Source organism: Suricata suricatta, chromosome 9, assembly GCF_006229205.1.
Source record: "Suricata suricatta isolate VVHF042 chromosome 9, meerkat_22Aug2017_6uvM2_HiC, whole genome shotgun sequence".
NCBI lineage: Eukaryota > Metazoa > Chordata > Mammalia > Carnivora > Herpestidae > Suricata > Suricata suricatta.
The window spans coordinates 76020541-76038442 of record NC_043708.1 but is presented as its reverse complement, the minus strand read 5'-3'; the positions used below and the strand labels follow the sequence as shown (position 1 = coordinate 76038442).

General features: G+C 36.8%; 1 protein-coding gene across 2 annotated transcripts in view; it reads left to right on the top strand.

Annotated features, from left to right (window-relative positions):
- The window catches only part of DPH6 (diphthamine biosynthesis 6), a 271479-nt gene that overhangs the window by 236841 nt on the left and 16736 nt on the right, over positions 1-17902 (top strand). The window contains exon 12 of one of the 2 annotated variants that reach the window (XR_003913309.1): positions 172-342. The exons of the other annotated variant lie outside the window; for it this stretch is intronic. The gene's annotated coding sequence lies outside the window, so the exon portion shown is untranslated. Of the gene's footprint in view, positions 1-171; positions 343-17902 lie in introns of those variants that run through there. 2 annotated transcript variants of the gene reach the window in all.

Here is a 17902-nt window from a genome sequence, read left to right as displayed (position 1 = left end):
CCTTGTCTTTTATCATGTCAAACAGAGGTTTTCCTCTGGCACTTATTTATCCATATTGAGCTAAAGTCCCCCAAGATTCAAATATTTTAAAGACATATTCCTATTTGAGGGTAAATTTTAATTTGCTAATGATTTATAAGGGCAAAATTTTGCATGATTCTCCCCTTTTAGGTTTCCACTCTAAGACATGTAAGCATGGGAATAATCTGGTGGCAAGACCCCTGGAAGGTATCATCTCTACAGCATCTGGCAAGAAAATAAAGGGACATTTTGTACAGTTAGGAAGCAAAGAAAATCTTCCATAAATGGGTATTTTAGAAATCTTAATTTCTGAAAATTCACTTAGAGAAAAAATTTTTAAGACTTAGAAAAAAATCAATGTAAATTAAATGTTTTCTGACTCATTCTTAGAATTAAAATATTTTATAAAATGTGCCTCTCTTATTTTGGAAGCCCTTTGGAGATTACACAAAAAACATTATATCACCTTTTAAATGGGAAATTTTAGGAGCCTCTGGTAACAAATCTAATTTAAATCTTTAAGGAAAAAATGATACAAATATATATATACTTACTGCTGTGGAGTCTTGAGTTATAGTAGTCTTTCTAGGACTCTAATCAGTTGTATTACACAAAACTTCTGGGATAGTGAACACAGAGAAAAGTGTAAGGGCCATATATGTCTTCACCCTATATTACCTTTTAACACTTTTTTTTTAATTTTAGAGAGAGAGTGCAAGCAGGGTAGAGGGGCAGAGAGAGAAGATCTCAAGCAGGCTCCATAGTTAGAAAGGAGCCTGACACAGGGCTTAATGTCATGACCCTGGGATCATGGTGTGAGCTGAAATCAAGGGTCAGAGGCTCAATTGACTGAATCACCCAGGTGCCCCTATATCACTTTCTAAATATGTATGGTGTTCACTTCTCTTTCACCGGTATCAATTCAGTTAAAACTATTTTACTCTATGCTTTGGGTCACTTTAATGTAAAATTCCCATTCCTTTTATAATTCAAAGGAGGAGTTTTCTTTTTTCACTAACTTACTAGATTTGTATTCTTACTCCATCCTGAAGCATCAATTTACCTAAGCACTTCTATTTTATATGTAAAGTTTATGTCTAATAATTTGGAGAAATCAAATCTATATTTGTGACTATAGTAATGATCAAGGTGGAACTATTAAATTATGCAGTAGCATCTGCAAAAGATAGTGAACATGAAAAACAATCATCATGCAGAGAATTAAGTTCAACTCGAACTAAAAGACAGAGCAAAAAAGACCTTCAGGAGGAGGGGGAGGAACCCTTAAAGCCAACGAAGACCTCTAGATAATGCTGGATTTAAGATTAGCTGACTGTTTCCAGTTCTGCACGACAGCAAAGAGAGCAGTGTGATTATGGGTACCGTGCTTGAGGCACAATGTATCGCTGTTCTGTGTCAGGAAGGATAAAATCTCTCTATAAAAACCGAATGAAACTGCATAAGGAATGTATTTGGGGCAACCGTTAAAGAAAAAAAAAAAAAAACAACTAAGTCATCTAAGGAGACGAGGCAAGAAGGACCGAGGCATGCAGAAATGACTTCCAAGAAGAAATGATTTAATAGATTGTGGGCTTTGACTTCTGGGAATTTCTTTTCATAAATCAATAGATAAGACATGAATAACTGTAAGGATGGGTAGTTGTTACAATGTTATATAGAAAATGTATAAGGTAAAAGGAATGACTTAGAGTTCTTCCAGAAAAATTAATGAATATCACTAAGTAACAATAGTGCTGGAATCCTCTACACATCATATTGATGTCCTTAGGCCTCGTGCATCTGGAAACAAGGAAGAAGCTACTCTGAAGGACTAGAGAGGTTTTCTTAAATGGATTGCCTGAGGTCAGAGACTAAAAAATAAGAACCAGAAGATAATACAGGTGTTGTCAAGCAACTTACCTCTTGAGATAGGGGAGGAGAAAAAAAAGAGGGAGTAGGTAAAATACATGAAAATTAGTTTCTGACTTTTCATCAAAGCTAAATGGAGTTGAGCCACCATTGTACACAGCTGCTTCATTTATCCTAAATTCATAGAGGAAAAAAATATCCTATATGAGTGAAATATTGAGATTACTTATGTTATTTAAATGTTTTAAGTAAAAAAAAAACTTGGTGAAATATATTTCACTTCACCCTGCATATTAAAAAGAATATACTGAAGAAGAATTTTATTTGTTCTTAAAGATTTATGGTCACATCATGAATATTCTTTTACTATAAAGTAGTAGTTCTCCCAAAGGCTATTGAGGTTAATAAGACTGTTTATCCCCTATTTGGACTTGTTTGCTGTAGTCCTTATGTCTCCTCCCTGGCTACTAACTGACCAGCTGTCCCTTCTAGGTAACATCCATGAGCTTGAGTCTCATGCCCTTTCCCTTGACACTTTCCAATTTGTTGTATCTAACTTACTGTGGGGAGAAAATCCAGATGAGAAGCTTGAGATACCCACAAGTAAAGTGATTTTTGAAGAGACATCTGAGAAATTACACTGAGGTTTATGACCTTAAAAGCATGTGGCTTTTTCAGGACTGAGATTGCCTGCTCAGTGGCTTAATTCTGGTAAAGAAGGTGAGAAGAAGCTTGCTTCGAGACTCTGACTACATTCTGGATAGTAAACATCATGACATTACTTACTTCTGTGTATCAGTTAACCTGTTTTAAATTGTCAGTGGGGGTTCCTGGGTGACTCAGTTGGTTGTGCATCCAACTTCAGCTCAGGTCATGATCTCACAGCTGGTGGGTTCAGGCACCACATTTGGCTCTGTGCTGACAGCTCAGAGCCTGAAACCTGCTTCACATTCTGTGTGTGTCTCTTTCTGCTCCTCCCCTGCTCGTGCTCTGTCTCTCTCTCCTTAAGATAAAAAACATTTAAAAAATTTGAGAGAAAGAAAGAAAGAATAAATTGTGTACTTTTATTGTCATAATTGTGTACATAAATTGTCAGTGTGTTTGGGGTCCCTGGGTGGCTCAGTCAGTTAAGCATCAGGCTTTTAGTTTCTGCTCAGTCCATGATCTCACGGTTTGTGGGTTTGAGACCGCCCCCTTGGGCTCTGCACTGACAGTGTGGAACCTGCTTAGGATTCTCTCTCTCCCTCTCCCTCTCCCTCTGCCCCTTCCCTGATCTTTCTTCCTTTTTCCCTCTTTCTTTCAAATATAAGTCAATAAGAAATAAGAAATTCTGTGTCTTTACTCTCGCAACTACAAAAGGGAGTTGTATAGCATGTTCCAGAACCCATTCCTGTGCAGCTGCACTTTGTAATTGAAATCTTATCATCTATTTTATATTACTTGTGAATAAATACTATCACTGATTACAGGAATGAATCATTTCTTTCTATGATAGGTTATGTGTCAAAGACAGCTTCTCCTCCTGGGAGGTATAGTATATACGCACAGTCATTAGTCATATTTGTAGCAAAATCTCTGCTTTGGATAAATCACAGTAAGCAATAATTCTCTTCTTTCAGTGCCCTGTAAGATTTTGACTGAAGTGGGGCAAAAAGTGTTGCTTTAAGCTTGCCTCTACAAAGATCTGATAGAAATCAGAACACACCAAATAGAATTCAAGAGGAGACAGAGAGGGAGAGATGATCATATAGGAGGAATCTTAAGGAGAAGTTAAATATGGAGTATGAAGGACAGTGTATATATATATATATATATATATATATATATATATATATGGGAAGGTGAAAGGATTTGGAAGCTCAAGAAACTGTAGGTGTGTATATCACCAACTAGTGAAAACAAAGGAGTTCTTATGAAACCATGTAAAAGATAGGTGTCCAACTATTGGCCAAAAAAAGAAAAGAAAAAAAAAGAGTGAACATGTTTCAAAGAAAATTGAATTCCTATCTTGAGAAGGGTTTATTGCCACATTAACATATATCTAAGCTTCCTGAGCCAGATTGGACTAAAAGAAAGGACATTAAGCTCTAAACCTAACACTGTTCTAAAGAGTCTTCCAACCATTACCACTTAACCCAGACTTTAACTTTCTCACTAAAAATTATGAGATAAAAAACTTGCATAATGAAAAACTGTGTTATATAATTATTCACTTCATTATATATGAATATGAGAATTATGAATTGAAAATTTTAGACCAGATGACTTCTAATATTCTTTCTAACTCTAAAATTTTATGATTTTTCTGAGAAGCAGACTTTAAAGTATTGGTTTAGGGGCGCCTGGGTGGCTCAGTCAGTTAAGCATCTGACTTTGGCTCAGGTCATGATCTCACAGTTTGTGGGTTCAAGCCCGGCGTCAGGCTCTGTGCTGACAGCTAGCTCAGAGCCTGGAGCCTACTTCAGATTCTGTGTCTCTGTCTCTCTCTGACCCTCCCCTGCTCGCACTGACTCTGTCTGTCTCTCAAAAATAAATAAAGAACATACAAAAAAACATTAAAAAAATAATAAAGTATTGGTTTAGATTTTGTACAGCCAACTAATATTACAAAGCTTACTTTCATGTCTTAAACTGGTCTTAATCATCCTGGAGGCTGCCAAGTCCATTGTTCCCTTCCAAGAGAAACTGTCCTACAATCTCCTTTGTAGATGGAAACAATTCCAGGCTCCTCTCTCTTAGGGCTGGGAATGACTTCCACTCCCACCTCTCATACCATCAGTGGCTTTTTGTCCAAGAAAATCTCAAGGGGGTACCTGGGTGCCTCAGTCATTTAAGCATCCAACTCTTGATTGCATCTTAGTTCATGATCCCAGTGTCATGAGATTGACTGCACTTGGCTCTGGGCTGATATTGCAGAGCCTACTTGGGATTCTCTCCCCCACACCCTCTCTCTCTCTCTCAAAATAAATAAACATTTAAAAGAGAGAGAGAGAGAGAGAGAGAAAGACTCATGGACTAAGCATTCCATCAGTCACACAATGGTCTTATCAAATGGCTTGACACAAACTGAAAAGCAAAAAAGAATAATATCCTCCCCAAAATTATATGGGTTGGACAAGTATCAGGCAGCTAAAGTAAAAAGAATGCATAGAAAGATGTCTTAAAATAGGAGGGACTGTGATGTTCCTTCCATAGGAGAGCTGAAGTTGTATCCACAAGAAACCAGAACCTAACAGGTAGGGAAGCTGTATGGAGTGGTGAATTAAGTAGCTGGTCATTTGTGGAGTTCCCTTTGTTGCTTGCATTTGTGATCTAAGGGTAACACACTGAAACTGTTCAGGAGTACCACAAGTCAATCACTAGATAGGTCATAATTACAGAAGGAGTGGGAAAGCACACCTGCAGAAAAAGCTGACACCTAAAAAAGAATTGTAATTTCATCTGACTGGAGACTCTTGAACATCTTACTCCTGTGGTTGGCACATTCTTACAATGGACTTGGCAGCCTCCAAGTTGATTAAGACCAGTTTAAGACATAAGAAAGTACACTTTGTAATATTAGAACCACAAGACTTTAGTTCCAGTGCTCATAAGGCATTTTTCTGAGATTTTGTTTCCTATAATGTCCATTAGATCCCTATGTAAATCCTCATTTCTTGAACCTGAGTGGCATATAACCCAAGAAGTCAACTTAAAGTTATGGTTACCCTTTCCAAATCACTCTCACATCTACAAAGTCTTAGAACAACTTTTTGAAATAGGTTGGATTCCATTTCATGGTTAGGAAACTCAGAGAATGTATGACTATAGGTCAGGCCAATAAGTAAACAACTGTCTAATCTGGTATATCTCCAACTAGAAGCTGTACTGTCTCTGAGAAAAATCTAGTCCTATGATTTTTCCCAAAGATATTATAGCTAAGAAATAGCTTATATAAAAATGAAAAACAAATACCCTTGGCTATTTATGGAGCTTCTTCTATTTCTCTCCTCCTTTCCTGGTTTGCTATACTGATGTCATCTTTAGGGAGTGATACCTGCTCATGTCATTACAGATGCTAAATGAAGACACTGAAGTTCATTCGAATGGTACCCAGTCTTTTCCTAAGTCTCCAACACCCTCCCGTATCACTACCAAACCCTGACATTCTATCAGTGCTGAAGTAGTTGGCACCTCTACCTCCAATGTCTATCAACAGACCCTTTTTAAATTTCTCTATGCTCTCAATGTACATTTCTTGCCCTAAAGTTTGGAAATGATGTAGTCAAGATCACCACTACTCTTATCCCCACTGCCCCCCACCCCAAGTTTGTCCACTGACCCTGAACCATACTTGTAAAGTTTTCTCTTTTCCCTTTGGTCAGGATGTGTCTTCTTCCACTCCTGTCTCTACTGCCTGGCTCCCTCTCTTGTGAATGCATCCCTGGTGGACTCAAACTACCAGTTCAACGGACATGCCCAGACATGGCCAAAACCTACAGTGAACACATAGCTTGACATCTCTGGTACTACCAGTTAGTAATAGAGTGACTTTCTGTTATAGCCACACCGCTTCTTTGGTATATTATTACTGATGATTTAAATAACTTTCCTTTTATTTCTAAGTAAACAAATTATTATATTTTAAGTACAGTTAGTATCCTGAGAACTTTCAAAGGTAAAAATATATCACTTATGAGAATGGCACTTTACTTTTGTGACCTTCTTCCCCAAAAATCTGTAACCCTGGTCTAACCATGAGAAAAACATCAGACAAACCCAAATTGAAGAATAATTTATAAAATGCCTGACGAGGACTACTCAAAACTGTCAGGTTTCCTTTGTCAAGGAAAGTTTGAGAAACTGTCACAGTCAAAGGAGCCAAAGATGGCCTGATGATTAAATGTAATACGGTAGCCTGGATGGGATTCTGCAACAGAAAAAAGAACATTAGCTAAAAACTAGGGAAATCCAAGTAAACTGGGAGTTTACTTAATGTATAAGTATTTGTACACTAGTTGTGACAAATGTGCCATGATACTGTAAGATGCTAACAATAAGGGAAACTGGATGCAGTTTGTTATACACACAGTACTATCCTTTGCAACTTTTCTGTAAATCTAAAATGACTGTAAATAAAAAGTTTATTAAATATCTATAGTATACATATCTATGTATTTACAGGGGTGCCTGGGTGACTCAGTAGGTTAAGCCTCTGACCTCGGCTCAGGTCATGATTTCACAGCTCATGGGTTTGAGCCAGGTGTCGGGCTCTGTGCTGACAGCTCAGAGCCTGGAGCCTGCTTCAGATGCTGTGTCTCCCTGTCTCTCTGTCCCTCCCCCTCTTATGCTCTGTCTCTCTGTCTCAAAAATAAAGCATTAAAAAAATAAAAATAAATAAAATAAATGTTAAAAAGCATATGTATTTACATATGTACATTTATATGTGTAAATAGAAGTAAGTACAGTATATACATAATGTATTATATATAAACATTTATATAGGTTTGTATACAGACATATTTTATATATATCATTTACTTTTATGTAGTATATACTGTTGCTTATTTGTACATAGATTTTTAAAATCTTAATGGATCAGATGAGTAATCCTCTAAGGATAACATTCAAAGTATTTAGGGCTACCCCCCCCCCCATTTCAACAAATAAACTCATTTGGTTAATTATCTACCAATAGACAATGGTTGGGAAAGTCAACAACAACAAAAATTTAACATAGTTTTACAGAAGCTAATGAGAGTAAACTGGCCCATTCAAAATTGTGAAGACACATTCAAATTCTCCAGGATCCCTCCACCAACAGAGCAACCTCCAGTGGCTGGTGAAGTCATGCATAGGTAACGATCAGAGAAAAATATTAGAGATAAAAGTAACATTTACCTCGGGGGAAACAACTTTTTAAAGAAATCAGTGTTAATTCTTGAAGAGGTCATAGAGGCATCTGCAAGGACTATTTCCATGCTGATAACTATTGAATTTCAGATCATTTCTCATGAAGCCTCTGTTAGCCATAATCTTTAGCGCTCATTTATCTTCACTGTTACTCTATTGATTCCCAAACTGATGGATGATTGAAGATTTTGAAGTATGGTTTCACAGCAGCAGGGCTGTGTAAGTAGATTTGAGGAAGCCCCAGCACAGGACGAATCCGTAAACTTCTTTTTATTCTATTAATGTTTATTTGCTAAACATCTTGTCATAATGGATCATTTGGTCATCACCGAAGGAATTGATACCATCTTGTTTCATATTTCTGTTTTCAAAATCCCCAACTAAGGCAAGAGCACTTGCGCAGCACCTTTTGTACTCCTATTTTCTAGACCACAGATGCTTCTAGAGTTGCCTCTGTAAACCACAGTTGCAAATGGGATTGCTAACACGTTTTGCCTAAGGCACAAACCATAAATTAAAGTAATGATCACTTCAAGATGAAACTTTTCTCTGTCTTTTAAAATCAGAACGAAAGTAGGTCAATGAAATTTAGGATATTTTAGAATACGTACAGTATTGTATTGTTTGCCAGTACCTAATTTACAATTACAGAGCTCCATGAATATTGAAATGATTCAGCTTCCCATTATAAATGTATGTGGCAGTTTGGTTGTTGATCAGTTTATGAAGTTAATGCAAATGGAACTGTCTTCCTGTCAGCATTTGAAATCTATAATGCAGTCATGTTGTATATTCAGGGACAGGCCATTGACAGTCAATTAACAAGTTTGATTGGTATGTCAACTCATTCTTTTGAATTGTTAATAGTATGTTAATAGCATTCATTTCTTTGTGCAGTCCCATTTGCAGCTTCACAGTTACAGCTATTTTTTATAATTCTGAGTAACCTAAAATAGTGCCTTAATAATAGATTATTAAACACCTGTCTAGTGTAGCTTAGGGAGGTTTTTCTAGACTGGGAGTTTGCAGTGGATCCCTTTGATATTCAAATCAACAAATGATAGCCTTTTTATTCAAAACGTAAATTCTTTTGATGGTTAGCTTGTTAAGAAATATTCAGCTCTAGTCTGACCTGATCTGGTTTCCCATGGAAAAGATCTGATGCTGTTTGAAGGTTCATAAATGGGATGCCAATGACAATTTGTTGTTCACGTTCAGCCGCCTCGGCCCTCAGATGCTGCTGGTGGATGTGCCGCTTTAGCTTCACCAAATAATCCTTGCAGGTAAATGATCTATGGACTGATCAGATAGTTTCAAAGCAAAGAGGGCTCTTCTGTGGTCTGGATTTTTAGGCTTGGAGGGGTACTTAAAAAGATGCATCAAAGTTGACAGATGAATCTTAAGGCATAGAATGATGGGAGAAGGCAGAAATGTGGGAATATTTTTAAGTGACTAGCATATTACTTAGAGTTTTGAAAACCTTCAAATGTCGATCAAATCTGTTCCCCAGAGCAGATTTATTTCTACCTTGGTTTTTGTTATGGTTGTTTTGTCTGTGTGCACAGGTTTACTCTCACTTTTCTGGGGAAGTTGATGAGACATTAAACGTATTATTCCCGAATGGTACTTTGGAATAAGGTTGCGAGTTCATTTGCACAGCCATGTTTTATTCATATGGTTCCTGTACACCAGAATATAAGAATCTGCCATTTCTCTAGCCTAAAAAACTGTCTCTACCAAGGAAGCAGTAAGAATTTTATTCTTCTTACCTCCTGTTCTTCACTTCTCCTGACGATGCTTTTCCACGACCTACAATTTATATTTAATTTTGTCGACAGAAGTTTCTTTATAATATGGGGGAGAAACTCCCAACAATGTAGTTTAGATATTTAGTTATTGTTTTTCTGTTCTATACTTTAGTGAATTTGGAGGAGCAATCTGCATGTCTTTGACTTTTAGAATTAGATTGTACTTGAGATCGCTACTCAAATATCCTTAATGTACAGCTAAAGAAACTTGGGCATACAGTGAGACCTCACAGCTAGCTGGTGCAAACTCAGGTCTTTTTATTTCTACCCTGTGCACATCCTGCTTGCTGCCTTCAGAAACAAGTAGAGGCTCAGTGGAAGGTTGATAGGACTGTAATGTACATTTCTCAACGAGGCATAGAAAGTTGCTGACGTTTTCTAGCTGTAATATAAAAGTCTTTGCCCTGTAGTTTAAGAACTATATGTGACACCAGTTAAAAAAAAAAGTTGTTGAGTGCTTCTTAATATGTAATTTAAGTAAATCGGGAGGATAGAAAGAAGAAAGAAAATTCCCTACTGTCTGACAGTTTATTTGTTCACCTCTGACCTTAGGCAGGACCATGGGACTTAAGACCTCTTTTGGGAAGGAGAGGAAGAGAGAGTGACATGCAAGTATTCGTTGATAACATTTTATTGTGTCACCTTAAATAACCCTCTAACAGTGTTTTTCAAAGTATACTTCATGGACTACTAGTCTGGTGGACGACTTGGTCACCAAAAGGCTATGTCTAGAGAACCAGGGCATATTTTACACCGTCACAGCACTTGCTGGCAGCGCTAAGGCTCCACAGAGTCCTGCAGTAGGAAATTTATTTATGTCTGTTTAACCTAGGATTTCCAAAACTACTTTGAACACAAAACCTTTGTTTGTTTCTATGTTTGTTTCTTTTAAAGCCATTGAATGAATATCTTTTATGGAAATTTGGGGGAGCCTTAAGCATCTTTGGGCAAATTACTTAATTTCTCTGTGGTTTAATTTTTTCTTCTATAAATGGAGATACCAGTAGTGCCATTGGCATGAAGATTCAATGAACTAATATATGTAATACGTAAAACATTTAGAACAGTGTCGGTCACACCATGTTATATAATTATTTGCTACTGACATTATTTAATCCTAGTAATACTGTTAGTGGTATTATCAAGTTGCATTTGCTTTGGTTTACTGGATATTTACTTATGGAGTAAACTTTATGTGACACACTGGGTTGGAAGTAGAGATTCGATGAGTCAATAGGATAAGATATAAATAAGGAGAAGGGGGCATGTAAGACATGTATGAACCATATGGGAAGGGCAGTGACAAAGATAAGAACTGAAGCACTGTACAAGTGCTGATGACAGACTTTATTGCCAACTCTAGGAGACTCCAAAGGTTTTAGTCGGTCGCTGACAAACTACTGGATGTCTTGAAAACTGCCAGGGAAGAAGATGAGAAATCCCAGAGAGAGAGAGAGAGAGAGAGAGAGAGAAAGAGTGATTCTACCTTCTGTAAAAAAGACTAGTGTATCTGGGGGGTGAGGGTGAGTAGGAGATGTTGGTTGTGGCAAGCATATATGGCACCTGGACAGGGTAGATTGGAGCCCAAGCATGAAGGATTTTGTATCCAAGCTCAGAAGTTTTAGTCAGATCCTTCAGACAACAAAGCGAGTAGGTAATTTTTATGTATGAGAATGACATGATCCACCTTGTTTTTTAGAAAGAAAACTTGACATCTGGGGCTAGAAGGACAAAAGAGAAGGGTGACAGGAAAGACATTGTGGGAACCTGGATGGAGGCAGTGGCGATGGGAATGGAGAGGACATACACAGATTAAAGAGACATTTCTGAGGCAGAATAAGTAAAATTCCATAACCAATTGGGGGAGGGGAACAGAAAAATAGAGAAACAAAGGATAAGATTGGCATCTCTAGTTTAGGAGGTTGTGCAAATCATGATTCAATTCAATTGTGTAACTAGAGACAGAGTTTTTCAAAAAGAAACTTCCATAGGCCACAGCCTGCCACCAGTTTTATAACTATAACCTTTTCTCAAGGAGGACTAATTAAGCACATATGTAGATTTCTTGATACAACTCATGAAAACTACTCGTAGCACAAATCAAAAGTGATTAACTCACTAACTTATTGGAAGTATATGGGAATATACATCTAAAAACTAAATGTAAAATGCCATATACAAAGCTAAAAATCACAATGAAAATCTACCTCCTTATCTGCATGCTAACTCAATTTTACACATGGCTCTGCTAAAACAGTTGTCACTTTCTATTGTGTTCATTATTTCAAGGCTTTCCTCCACCTTCCACTTCTCCTTTCTCATTCTCAGTTTCTTGGATTCCTGGAGCTTGTCTGTCTTTGTATTTCCAGACCTATCCACAAACAATATATAGTAAGTGCTTCGTGAATGGTTTAGGCATTTAATACGTGGGTCACCATTACTCTAATTTCATTCTGAAAAAGAAATTCAAATAACATTCAGCAGTATTAGTTATAAAATGCCACGGAAGAATTTTTGCATAATGTGTTCCTTGTACCTTTAAAACCTTGAGATTATATTAGCCTCCAACATAAATTTGAACTGCTTTGTTACGTCAACCTGAATGGAAAAATAAGCCCAAGCTTTTAGTTTGAAGATTATGAAATGTCAGTTTCTCTGATATTTACAACACTACACACTGTGGTGAGGACTTTTTAAGTCCTGTATTTTAACCAGAAGCCTCTCTTCCCTGCTGTAGGACTCCTGCTGGTTGGCCTCTTCTGTTGAAGACACAGGAAGTTCTAGTCTTCTGGTGATGTTAAGCCGTTAGATTGTATCTTATACAATTTCGTCAGACATTGGTTGAATGTCTGCTTATAAGTATTTTAATCTAATTTTATGTTGTGCCAGTTTTCTCCATTCCCGAACATATCGCACAAACTTAAGTGATAGCAGAAAAGACATTATCAGCTCCAACTTCAGAGCTAATATGCTATTTTTAAAGTTGTTCTTAACTTCCAAATTGGAGGAGCATATTACTTTCTACTCTCCACTTTATTTAAGCAGTACCAAGATTATAAATCTGTCCTGCAAAGAGACAAGAAGTAAGAAATAACCAGTATAAAGACTGTGGAAGGTCTTAAAAGTTTTAATAATTATTCATTCCACCATAAAGGATTTTACATAAAATAATTTATCCATGCCTTTGTTACCCCCAGGAATGTAGATTTATACCATGCATTCTTTTTAAGTATTTCTAAGATTTCATTTTATTTTTAGGAAAGGAATTTATGCTTTCAGAAGGGACGGTGACCAGGAAAATTCTCTCATTCTTAAACCTGTTTTAATCTAAATAGTGAACTTTCTCAATCTAGATATTTTTTCTAATGTAAATATTTTTATGTAATCACCAGCCTTTCCTAATTCCCTGAAATATGCCAAGTTTTCTTCAAGTTGAAGATTAATTTCATCTACAGGAATAAATATGGTTCATAAAAGCCTGCTTTCTTGAGGGACATTTTGAGGGACTATGGTCCCTGAAAGTACATAGGCCACCTCATTTTTTAATAAAAGAAGCACAATCCTAATTTATTCCACCATGATATTAACCTTTGTCTTGATATGGACCAGTTCTTCAAGTAATTATAGGTCTGGAGTTTTATAATAGAATTCTATAGCTACCACTAGATCCATAAGCTTGCCATCTTTATTCAGTATTAACTCTGGTACTTTCGACATGTGTTCACTAGATACTATTGGAGGATGGAAGAAAAACTATAATGCATAAAGCTTCACAATTACTTGTCATTTAATTATATAATAACCATTATTGGGAATTATATCCATAGTTTCTCTTGATTGTATGAAATTCTAATTTCTTTGGCATATATTGTTTATGTTACAAAATTCTTCCCATTTAAGTAAATCAGAGATAATTTGTCACTTGCATAGTATATACCTTTAGTTACAAATGAATTTCTAATTTTTTATACATAAGAATTGCATCATGGACAAACTGACATGGGATCAGGCCCTTTGCACTGTTTGCCATTGATTTTGTACTGTCATTCTCACATTTTCCCTTAAAAATCAGTACAATTTAACTCTTAGGTTTATCTCTATGAATGTATTATAGCTGAAGCAAAACTGTATATACAATGATCACACGTGGCCACTTTGACTTCTACCTGGTTTTATTTCTTGTTTTTTGTTTTGTTTTGCTGTGTTGTGTTGTGCTGTGTTGTGTTGTATTGTTTAGAGAGAGAAAGAAAGTGTGTGTGCAAGCAGGGGAGAGAGGCAGAGAGGAAGAGAAAGAGAGAATCTCAAACAGGTTCCATGCCTAGCACCAAACCAGATGCAAGACCCTGGGATCATGACCTGAGCTGAAATCAAGAGTCGGACACTCAACCGACTGAACCACCCAGGTGCCCCTAATTCTTGTTTTGTTGTACAGCTTTTTACTTTTACCATTACTATTTATTAAACTAGCACAGTGGAACCAACAGAAAGAACCAAAAACAATATGTCAAGGAGGCCAAGAGATATGGTAAAGATTTAGAAATTGTATGCATGTTCCTTTATCTTTGGCACGGGAATATTGTTAAGTGAAATTGTAAATGAAATGGTAACAGATCTGCGTTCAGTTGTTTCCCTCTTCTCCCAAATGAAGCAGATCTGTAGTCCTCAATTCCTATTAATTACCTTGGCCTAAAGAGATTCATTTTCAGTAAGTTGAGAAATCCAGACTTATTTTGTGACTCGGTAGAAGTTACTTGGTGGCAAGAAAGTGAATTCCAGTAATGAAAGCTGGCAGGCCAGGATTTGTGCTCCACTCTGTTGGCGTATGAAATTACAGCACATCATTCAAACAAAATCAATAATCCAACTTTTATGTCCTTTGCTAGGTACAGTGAAAATTTTATTATTCTGCGATTATTTTATTCTTCTTGGATTAGGTCATGTGCTGTAGCAGTAAGAAGCAGCTCAAGTGGATAGAATTTGCAAGATCGAAACTTGTGTTTTTACCCACATGCCATAATGATCATATAATATTCAAGGGAAAATGCTATAAAAGCCAGATTCTTATTTCCTTAAATCATCCTTGTAATATCCTGAATGATATTTACAGGTTCAATTTCCCTAAAGAACAAAATTTTGCCCCTCAGTGTGGAAAGAGTTTTATAAGCTGTGGTATTCCTTAATTGAGGCAAACAAAACAGTGAGAGATCGTTTGTTTCAACATCAAATTCGCTCTACATGTACAAGGAGGGAAAGTCGGATCCTATTCTTGCTCCTTTGATTTAGTTTCCTCTGTGTCGCTCTTTTTCTATGGAACACGAGTATTTTTATAGAAAAGACAGATTGTTCTTAGGAAAGGTCTACACAGTCATAAAAGCCAGGTAATAAATTTACTTTAAAGCATCAGCTCCTAAAGTATGTTTGCATAGTAAAGTATGGACCAGGCCAAAATCCAGGCTTAAACATTTTCTCCTTGTTATCACCTCGTTAAGCTCTCCAAGTCTAAACCATGCCTCCTACAGTCACAGGTATGGTGCCACTAATTAAGAAGAAGGGGCTCATTACAAATTCTCATTAACATCAATTGGAATTTTAAAGCCAAATCCCTGGACTGAAAATTTACCCCCTTAATGTTCAACACAGGTGAACGAATAAAATCGTTTAAATGCCTGTATCATGGGGTAGTGCAAATGTGCTCTCCAAGGATGAACAAATTGCTTACTGCGGTCTGGCACTAATCCCATTGCTCAGTAAAAGGCAGGCAGAGCTTTGAAGAAAAATAGTACTCAAAAGGGAGACACTGACAGGGAAATGGGTAGGGTAGGCTAGCTGAATCACAACATACAAATTATCATCTGACTATGTGTCATCTTCGGTAAGGATACACAGATGAACGAAATAAACAAAAGACTGCACCTGACAATTAACTGCTCAACAAATATTATCTGAATTAATGAATAAGTAGAAGTTCACCAGTGTGTTTTGACCTGCCAATGAAACTTATCTCTCAGACTTCCTTAGCATTTGCTTCAGAATGTCCGGCATTATATTACTTACATCTTCTTCTGTGATTAAAATTTCTCACAGATAAACACCGTAAAGTATGTCATTGTGGGAGACTCTTGGGGGAAGACATTTCAAAATGCTTAATTTCATGAAAGGTGAAAACGTATTGATTTGGTTGATGTGAAAGGGCTGCTTTGCAGTTCTTTGGACTGATGAACCAGATGGAAATAGGTCTTGTTGGAAAGTAAAATCAACCTTCTCTTATATCAGATAAGCTTTCTCTTCTTTGTAAAACAAAAGGCTAACCAATTTTTAAGCTAAATTTCTACTTTCCCTCATAATGCCTCTTCTTTACCCCAATGGAAAAAAGTGACCCAGCATTGTTAATAAGATTAATGTTTGTTCTTAATGTAAATGTAGACTGGAGAATTTTTTTTCTCATTTGGTAGAATCTTGAGTTAGATGAGAGATTCTTTTATAAATTATTCATATTTTTCCTGAGTGGGCATGGTGTTCATATTTAAATCACATTAACAATATGTACCCTGATTGGTCTCCTCCCAAAAGTGTAATGACTTTGGTTTAAATTTCTCATGAGTGTCAGATTTCTTCACGATGTTGCTACCTGTTGATGGCAGTTACAGAATCATTGCGCATTGTAGCTAGGAGGAGACTTTGAAGCCTCAGAGCTCTAGTTCATGCTTCACACTGTACAGATAAGGAAACTGAACCCCAAGAAGTTTAACTGACTTTCTCAAGCTCACAAGCAATGATAGGATTCCAACTGGAATTTTGATCTTCTGATCCCTATTTTAGCTCTGGTGTTAGTAGCTGACTCCACTCAGCTATGTAGTAGTAGTTTGTAGTTCAAGTCTATAACTTCATGCCCCTTCCTTCCCAGAGTTGTTCTAAGTTTGTAACTAATCTAAGTAAAAGAAACTCTTCAGAAAATATTCTTCTAGATATATGGAACGATCAGATATTTTACTTACGACAGGCCTGCTTTATAAGCCTTATAACCTTATAAGTGTTAACTTTTCATCTTTTCACCTGGTTAAAAATTGAAAGACAGTGATAATGGATGCATAAATGCATCGTGGGATGAATAAATTGTGTGAGTTAGAGAAGAGAAAATGAATGTGCTCGTGAAAGAGCGAGCACATCAATCAGTGGTTGCATGGTGTTTGCACCAGTGTGTCCAGGGGACACCTCACCAATCAATCATTCAGGAAGCTCCCTCCAGCTTTCAGAAGGAGAAAAAGATTGCACACTGAAGTGCAATAGAGAAAGCTTAGCATTTAAAGAGGTCATTCCAGGGGCTCTTCCAGGTCCCAGAGAGGAGAAAAAAGTGGGAAGGGGGCAAAATCCCATAGAAAGCATAGAATTTGGAATTTTTAAAAAATGCTGATTGCACTATGAATCATTCTCATTTTCTAGTGATTCAAAATCATTAATTAAACATCATTGGTATATCCCACTCTTACCATAAAAATATTTGACATTTGTTTACAGCTTCTAACTTCAAGCAATTTAAAAGCTAAAAAAGTGTTTACTCTTTAAAGCTTTCATCACTGTTCTGAGTTATATAATCCAATACTGCCAGTCTTCTTGAGCATTAAACATACAAGCATTCACTGGAAATAATTCCATTTTATGAATCGTTCATTTAATAATTATTGGTCATGTGCAAGACACTAACTGCTGCGTTGAAGTAGCTTATACATCGGGTAAGACAAATAAAATAATTGTGTAAATAATCATGATGCAAAATAGAAATGATGGAATTGTATAGGCAGATTTGTCTATTCCTGAACTTCTTTTTTTTTTTAAAGATTTTTTTTAATTTTCTTTTAATGCTTTTTATTTATTTTTGAGAGACAAAGAGAGACAGCTGGAGCAGGGGAGGGTCAGAGAGAGAGGGAGACATAGAATCTGAAACAGGCTCCAGGCTCTGAGCTAGCTGTCAGCACAGAGCCCGACACGGGGCTCGAACCCACGAACCATGAGATCTGACCTGAGCCGAAGCCAGACGCTTAACCGACTGAGCCACCCAGGTGCCCCTATTCCTGAACTTCTAAGGAGATAAAAAGAACCACAGAAATATGAGTAAGCTTGCCCAAAATAATTTCATTACTGAGTTGCAGTCTGGGTATTTGTTCCCCATGTGGCTCAGTTTTCAGTATTATTTGCTCATGAGGGTGGTGTTATCATTTGCACAGCTGATTAAAGCAGGAAACCTATTGAAATGTCTTCATAAAGTGTTGCCCAGTAATGAGGAAAGGCAGCTACTGACAATGAGATGACTTTGT